Source organism: Salvelinus namaycush, chromosome 1 (genome assembly GCF_016432855.1).
Source record: "Salvelinus namaycush isolate Seneca chromosome 1, SaNama_1.0, whole genome shotgun sequence".
Taxonomy (NCBI): Eukaryota; Metazoa; Chordata; class Actinopteri; order Salmoniformes; family Salmonidae; genus Salvelinus; species Salvelinus namaycush.
In genome coordinates, this window is record NC_052307.1 from 19,730,526 (window position 1) to 19,739,977 (window position 9,452).

Genomic DNA, 9,452 nt, shown 5'->3' on the forward strand with positions numbered 1-9,452 from the left:
GGGAAAAAACAAAGCCTCTAGATAATGCTTAACAAGTGTAAGATATTAATGATAATTATGTGTTCCTGCAGGTGATCACAATAATGATCCACCATTTATTGTCACAAAATGAACCCACAAAGCAACATTACAACATACAGCCAATCAAACAGTTCACCAATTAATTGCTTGGTATAGTGAACTGCCATAACTAGTTCTAAGTGACATTTTTTTGTCTTTGTCTTTGTTTTTTTGCTTTACCATCCAATGGATTTTCCTCCTTCATCCCTCCAGTGTCCTCTCCAGGAAGCCATGTTATGAAGTGTCCAGTTCTGAACCAGTGGACCACGTACTCTACTGTTACCCTGTTACCCAAATGATTCTCTACCCTGTACCATCCTCTCCTGTGGACCTCACACTACCGGTCACCCTTGTCCTGTCCAGTCAGGTCTCAGCCCACCCTCCTGAGCTCCACCCTGCTAATAATGCAGCCACTTGTTCACTCTCCCACAGCCCCACAGGCTCACAACCCACAGCCCTCCCCCAATGTCGATGCTAATGAACTACCTCAGTAAGTCACATATAAGAGGCTTAACACATTCAAATGCCATGGAGGATAGGGAGAAACTGATAGAGAGAGAGGCAGAATACAAGAACAGAGAAAATCAGATTTTATCAAGTGTAGGTGGGGTGGATAGTGACCATTCTTCATAGTGGTAGTAGTACTAGTATCAGTAATAGTAGTAGTAAAATAGCAGATTGATGATCCATCAACCAACCTGCTCTAGTAGTGTAGTAGCCAGAGACAAGTCTCGCCGTCTCCCAGATTACAGTAATGTCGAGGTATTTGAGGTAATATATACATGTAGCTAGAGTTATTAAAGTGACTATGCATATATAATAATAGAGAGTAGCACCAGCATAGAAGAAGGTGGGGGGTTGTGGGGGCAATCCAAATAGTCCGGGTTTCCATTTGATTAGCTGTTCAGGAGTCTTATGGCTTGGGGGTAGAAGCTGTTTAGAAGCCTCTAGGACCTAGACTTGGTGCTCCGGTACCGCTTGCTGTGCCGTAGCAGAGAGAACAGTCTATGACTAGGGTGGTTGGAGTCTTTGACAATTTTTAGGGCCTTCCTCTGACACCGCCTGGTATAGAGGTCCTGGATGGCAGGAAGCTTGGCCCTGGATGGCAGGAAGCTTGGCCCATGTACTGGGCCGCACACACTACCCTCTGTAGTGCCTTGCGGTCGGAGGCTGAGCAGTTGCCATACAAGGCAGTGATGCAACCTGTCAGGATGCTCTCGATGGTGCAGCTGTAAAATCTTTTGAGGATCTGAGGACCCACGCCAAATCTTTTCGGTCTCCTGAGGGGGAATAGGTTTTGTCGTGCCCTCTTCACGACTGTTTTGGTGTGCTTGGACCATGTTAGTTTGTTGGTGATGTGGACACCAAGGAACTTGAAGGTCTCAATCTGCTCCACTACAGCCCCGTCGATGAGAATGGGGGCGTGCTCGGTCCTCCTCTTCCTGTAATCCACGATCAACTCCTTTGTCTTGATCACATTGAGGGAGAGGTTGTTGTCCTTGCACCACATGGTCAGGTCTCTGACCTCCTCCCTATAGGCTGTCTCATTGTTGTCGGTGATCAGGCCTACCATTGTTGTGTCATCAACAAACTTAATGATGGTGTTAGAGTCGTGCCGGGCCATGCAGTCATGAGTGAACAGGGAATATATGAGGGGACTGAGCACGCACCCCTGAGGGGCCCCCATGTTGAGGATCAGCGTGGCGGATTTGTTGTTACCTACCCTTGCCACCTGGGGGCGGCCAATCAGGAAGTTCAGGATCCAGTTGCAGAGGGAGGTATTTAGTCCCAGCGTCCTCAGCTTCATAATGAGCTTTGAGGGCACTATGTGTTGAATGCTGAGCTGTAGTCAATGAATAGCATTCTCACATAGGTGTTCCTTTTGTCCAGGTGTGAAAGGGCAGTGTGGAGTGCAATAGAGATTGCATCATCTGTGAATCTGTTGGTGCGGTATGCAAATTGGAGTGGGTCTAGGGTTTCTGGGATAATGGTGTTGATGTGAGCCATGACCAGCCTTTCAAAGCGTTTCATGGTTACAGACGTGAGTGCTACGTGTCGGTAGTCATTTAGGCAGGTTACCTTAGTGTTCTTGGGCACAGGGACATGGTGGTCTGCTTGAAACATGTTGGTATTACAGACTGGATGGATTGTGGGTTTACTAATGCGTTAGTTGTATTGTGTGGACTATAACATTAATATGGTGACAATGGTGTAGGCTGTGTAGCGGTTAGCAGTTATGGTAAGAAGGTTTGGCTTGGAGAGGTTTTTGCGCCTGGTCATAGACAGCTGTTGTGAATCGACAAGTGAAGGGAAAAGATGAGAGGATGAGAGTGCATAGATGCGAGAAAGAATTATACAGCAAGCAAAGTGATGATGCTGTATGTGGCTGCTATGAAATTCAACTGTCTATGTGGGTGATCAGGGTTGTATTCATTCCGATGATTCTGTTGAAAAAGTTTCATAAACAGAAGCAAATGGAACGAAACGGGAGGAACCTACCGGAATTTGTTTACTGGCAAAATGGAAGGTTTTGCAAATGTTTGGACTAATGATTACACCCCAGATCAGCTAGATGCAGGCAAGAGTGTGCAAGGCGGTATTGAATGTGTCACTGTCTGTCACCTTGATTACTCCAATTTGTCTCTCGACCTGTGCACCTACGTTATAAACTTTCATTTGTAGGCTAGGTTGTAGCAACCTCATAATGAGTATATGTCACGTTCTGACCTTAGTTCCTTTTTTATGTCTTTATTTTAGTTTGGTCAGGGCGTGAGTTGGGGTGGGCATTCTATGTTGTTATTCTATGTTTTGTTCTGTGTGTTAAATTTCTATGTGTTTGGCCTAGTATGGTTCTCAATCAGAGGCAGGTGTCGATCGTTGTCTCTGATTGAGAATCATACTTAGGTAGCCTGTTTTCCCACTATGGGTTGTGGGTAGTTAATTTCTGTGTCTGTGTTTCACCATACAGAACTGTTTCGGTTGTTCGTGTTTTTGTTCTGTGTTCATTTGATTTATTAAAAATCTATTATGGACACTTACCACGCTGCACATTGGTCCGATATTTCCTACTCCTCCTCAGACGAAGAGGAGTACCGTTACAGTATAGGGCAAATTCAAGAATCATGTAGTAGCCTAAACCTATCGATGTTACATTGAGCTGGGTGAATAATATGAATGACAATCATTCAATATGCTGTAATAGAAATGCTCATAAAAATCCCTCTCCCTAATATTGAACAGCACCGACCACCACTGGTTTATATGCATTAATCACAACACAACTAATATTCAGTAAAATGGTGGTTGTTTGTGTTATTGCACTATTATTTCATATGATAGAAAAACAGACAGTGCACCATTCTACACTTTAATAAGATAAGCATGGGACAGACAGATGCCATATGTTTTTGGCAAGTCTGTACGTCTGAAGGAAATGTCATGTTTTGAAGGGCATAACCTCAGTTTGTCGACGCTAATAGGAAACCAAGCCTGACGATGAGGATTGGGGAGCTCGGCCATGGGAACTGGCCGTATGTCACCCTTGACCTCGGCACCTTCATCCCCCCCCATGCACATGGCGAAGATAAACAGCAAAATCAGCCATTTTGCCTTTAACCTTGAAGTCACAGCAGACGATGGTGCCTAAAATGACATTGGTTAGTTATCAGGGTGATGTGGAGAGGCATCATGTTCTACAACAAGCCCTGAGGCCCAGGTCAGGTCAGGTAGAGGCTACCCCTAAATGTCTCATGGATGTCCCAGGCCTTGTGTAGTTGGTCATGTAAATCCCAAACAATCCCGCTCTATCTGGTTAAACACTGAAGGAGGTTATAAACAGTGAGATCTACAAACTCCACAAACTTGTTGGATGCATTTACTGTTTGTTTTGGTTGTGTTTCAGATTATTTTGTGCCCAATAGAACTGAATGGTAAATAATGTATTGTGTCATTTAGGAGTCCCTTTTATTGTAAATAAGAATATACTATGTTTCTAAACAATTCTACATTAATGTGGATGTTACCATGGTTATGGATAATCCTGAATGAATTGTGAGTAATGATGAGTGAGAAAGTTACAGACGCACCAATATCATAGCCCCAAGACATGCAAACCTCTCACCATTACAATAACAGGGAAGGTTAGCATGTCTTGGGGGTATGATGTTGGTGCGTCTGTAACTTTCTCACTCATCATTATTCACGATTCATTCAGGATTACGGATTATCCATAATCATGGTAGTATCCACATTAATGTAGAAGTGTTTAGAAGCAGTCTATTCTTGGTCCTTTGTAGCTCATTTGGTAGAGCATGGCGCTTATATCACCAGGGTAGTGGGTTCAATTCCCAGGACCACCCATATGTAAAATGTATGCATGCATGACTGAAAATTATTTGGATAAAAGCATCTGCTAAATTATATTATTATGAAAATAAATAACCATATTTCTCCAAAAATATTACACGTTTCGGCGAATAGAAATTGGCAAAAGTCAAATCAAGGAGAGAAATTATTTGAAAATGAAACTTGATCTAAGAAGATGAATACAAATAACCATAAGAAATATAGGAGATACATGTAGACATTTGGGGGTGATACCACCAAACAAAGACCAGGACACAACAATAGTGATCATGTAAAGTTGTTTACAGAAATGTTCATATAAACCAAAGAGCTTATTGTTCGTTTTTTTTGCATTTCCCTAAACGTTAAAAAGGGATGTATTTTGTTTATTGCTTCCCCCCCCCCCCTTGCCTTCCTAAGCAGTGTCATACAGCAGAATTAAGACATTAATTGTGATGGTCAGTAAGGGTAGGGGTGTGACTCCCAAAGATTAGATTTACAATGAACCACAATATGTTCCCAAGATGCTTTAGCTTTTTGGGACACTGATGACATAGATCAATGAGCCTGATTTCGCCCTGCACTTCCTGAGGGTATTTCAAACTGAACTGAACTGGCCAGTGTCAACACTAACAAACATTAAAAACACTGATACCTAAAACAGAGCATCTTTAGAATCCATTCATCATCCATTTAACAAGACTTACACTAATATCTTTAATATATTCTGTTTCATCCCAAGCAAAATATCAAATCAATCATAGAACACATGGCCTTCTACAGAACAGAACTTTGTGAATTTAAAAACTACTGCCAACAAAACTCTCTCTGTTTCGACCAGTAAAGTCATAGACAACCATTTGGTGTCATACAAGTAATGGATGAAGATACACTACCCCTAACGTCCTAGCCAGCTGGGCCCTTACAGAACATACAGTAGAAGAAGGCTTGTCTCGTAGACACACACACACACACACACACACACACACACACACACACACACACACACACACACACACACACACACACACACACACACACACACACACACACACACACACACACACACACACACACACACACATTCCACAGTGTCCAGCTGGCAGTAATTCAAGGGTGGTGAAATGCACACATTATTTATCAGTGTAATTCCAGCTAACGCAAGTTAAGTGGTAACACACTGGCTTTAGGAACACTGCAATACTAAACAGTATTGAGTGAGAGACATTCATATCCTGTTACAGTAACTAACACAGGAAAATCCATATGCCTATAGCTATATGGAGATAGTTCTGTAAAAACATAAATGGTTAGTGCGAGTGCCTATTAAATAACCTGGGAAACAAAATCAGTATTTGGGTGGCAACCCTAAACACAGTAAAAACAACAACAACATGATGTCATATTACGTAAGCAGAGGAGAAGAAGGAAGGGCCATTTAGCGCTGCAGGGGACCCAACACATGATGTCATATTACGTAAGCAGAGGAGAAGAAGGAAGGGCCATTTAGCGCTGCAGGGGACCCAACACATGATGTCATATTACGTAAGCAGAGGAGAAGAGGGAAGGGCCATTTAGCGCTGCAGGGGACCCAACACATGATGTCATATTACGTAAGCAGAGGAGAAGAGGGAAGGGCCATTTAGCGCTGCAGGGGACCCAACACATGATGTTATATTACACAAGCAGAGGAGAAGAAGGAAGGACCATTTAGCGCTGCAGGGGACCCAACACATGATGTTATATTACACAAGCAGAGGAGAAGAAGGAAGGGCCATTTAGCGCTGCAGGGGACCCAACACATGATGTTATATTACACAAGCAGAGGAGAAGAAGGAAGGGCCATTTAGCGCTGCAGGGGACCCAACACATGATGCTATATTACACAAGCAGAGGAGAAGAAGGAAGGGCCATTTAGCGCTGCAGGGGACCCAACACATGATGTTATATTACACAAGCAGAGGAGAAGAAGGAAGGGCCATTTAGCGCTGCAGGGGACCCAACACATGATGTTATATTACACAAGCAGAGGAGAAGAAGGAAGGGCCATTTAGCACTGCAGGGGACCCAACACATGATGTTATATTACACAAGCAGAGGAGAAGCGGGAAGGGCCATTTAGCGCTGCAGGGGACCCAACACATGATGTTATATTACACAAGCAGAGGAGAAGAAGGAAGGACCATTTAGCGCTGCAGGGCACCCAACACATGATGTTATATTACACAAGCAGAGGAGAAGAAGGAAGGGCCATTTAGCGCTGCAGGGGACCCAACACATGATGTCATATTACACAAGCAGAGAAGAAGAGGGAAGGGCCATTTAGCGTTGCAGGGAACCCAACACATGATGTCATATTACGTAAGCAGAGGAAGAGAGGGAGGGCCATTTAGCGCTGCAGGGAACCCAACACATGATGTAATTTACATAAGCAGAGGAGAAGAAGGAAGGGCCATTTAGCGCTGCGGGGAACCCAACACATGATGTCATATTACGTACGCAGAGGAGAAGAAGGAAGGGCCATTTAGCGCTGCGGGGAAACCACCGCATGATGTCATATTACGTAAGCAGAGGAAGAGAGGCAGGGCCATTTAGCGCTGCAGGAAACCCAACACACGATGTCCTATTATGTAAGCAGAGGAGAAGAGGGAAGGGCCATTTAGCGCTGCAGGGAACCCAACACATGATGTCATATTACGTAAGCAGAGGAAGAGAGGGTAGGGCCCTTTAGCACTGCGGGGAAACCAACACAGGGGTTGGTCCTTACAGCTTCAACATGACCAGACTTCAGAGGATTCACCAGCAGAGGGAGACAACAGAAACTAGTGAGCCATCTCAGGTCCACTCACTCACTCAGTGGACCAAGAGACAGATAACTCCAACGTGAACCAACTCGCTCTTATACAAACACCACCATTATACAATCTCTTCCACCTATGATCACCTACAGCAGACATGTATACCGTGCTAGAGAGACAGAACCTATGATCACCTACAGCAGACAGGTATACCGTGCTAGAGAGACAGAACCTATGATCACCTACAGCAGACATGTATACCGTGCTAGAGAGACAGAACCTATGATCACCTACAGCAGACATGTATACATTGCTAGAGAGACAGAACCTATGATCACCTACAGCAGACATGTATACATTGCTAGAGAGACAGAACCTATGATCACCTACAGCAGACATGTATACCGTGCTAGAGAGACAGAACCTATGATCACCTACAGCAGACATGTATACATTGCTAGAGAGACAGAACCTATGATCACCTACAGCAGACAGGTATACCGTGCTAGAGAGAGAGATGATGACAGGGAATGAGCCCAGCTCACAGACACAGTGTTTGAGGGTTTTAGTCTGGCTTTTACCATAAGCCTTGGATCAAACAACACACACTGCTTATTTCAGAGAGGAGCATTGCTGTCTCTATTATAGGGAATCACTATAATAGTATCACTAGTATAAAATAATATCACCTCACTAAATGTGTGGTTTTGGAGGTTTATGATTGGTAAAACTATATGGAAAGCTATTGTCTTCCCCATGATGTGATAAACAATTTTCCGATGGTTCAATTTCTATATGTTAAACCAGGCTGGACTAGTATTGATCCTTACCTACACCACATTCAGTAGGGTTAGGCCTACAACACAGTGTTCTATAAATAAAGCAAGGCCCCCCACTCAAACCACTAAAAGACAGAGATAGTCACTGTTGTCGCTGAGAATCTTTCTGCGCCGCACATCAAGTGTCTGGGCTGTCTGGAGTTCAGGAGCAGAGGGGTTTGTGTGTTTTTAAGGATGAGACATCAAGACGTTGTTTTCTTCTCTCAACCAACATGATAATGACAGGTTTCACAGACAGAAGGGTGCAGATCTCTGTCTGCTACTCCTCCTCCAAAAGGAGTCTGCTGTGGACTGTGGTCCTGGAGCCTGCCAAATTACAGTGTGATCCTCCCTCGCTTCCCTGTCTCTCTCCTCTCCTTCTATCTGTTTTGCTCGCTTTCCTGTCCCTCTTCTCTCTCTGTCTATCCTTCACTCACCTTCCATCATGTCTCTTTTCTCTCACTCGGTCTCTCCCTCACTTGCCATGTCTATTTTCTCTGTCTCTATAATCTTCATTAGCATTAGGAAGCTGTTTGTCCCTCTATTCTCAGTCTGCCTATCCCTCACCCATAGTTCTTTCCACTTTTTCTCCATCTTCAGTTTTCAGCCCTACGAGTATTCCCAGCATTCTATGAATGACCATGTTCACCTCAGTTAGAAAGCTCCTAGACTGAACCCACCTGGGGACTTATCATAGGAATCCTCTTAGAGGCTCAATTCCAGAATGACCAGCTAGTATTCAATTTGGCCTTAGCTAAATCACACATACTAGCCACACTGGATTTGCTTGACTGTGTGATAAAATGTCAGAGTTGAAGTGTCTCAGAGCATTTCAAACGTGCCTGTTAAGACAGCATGCATTCAGGTTACATTCCAGTCTACTTTTCATGTGTCTTCATGATAACATCTATAGAGCCCATATGACATTCTTTGTGGTGGTGAACAGTGGTGGTTCCTACAGTATCTAGTTCATTCCTGCTCCCTCCCCCTCTCTAGCTTATGCTCTCTCTTCCCCCATCTTGCTCATCCTTGCTTTCTCCATATCTAGCTCATTCCCTCTTTCCTTGTCTCCCTCATCCAACACTTCCCCAATGTACTTTCCTCCCTTCCCCTTCTCCATCCATCCATACCTCCTCTACCTCTTCTCACACCCCCTCTCCTCTCTCTCGTTCTCCTCTCGCTCTCCTCCTTTTCCATCCAGCCCTCCTCTTCTTGCTCCAGAACTGTCAGATGGCATTAATTCCTTTCACGCTCATCGCCTGTAAGAATAACAGCCGTGAACCTCGCCGAACAGCACCATTCTCCTGCTCCAGTTAGCTTTACACTCAGACCAGCCTGCCTGCCTTGAAAATACCAACATGATTCATGTTGTGGCCCTTACTTACACAACATACCCCACTAAAGGGCAAAGTTAAGCTGACGCGAATCTTAG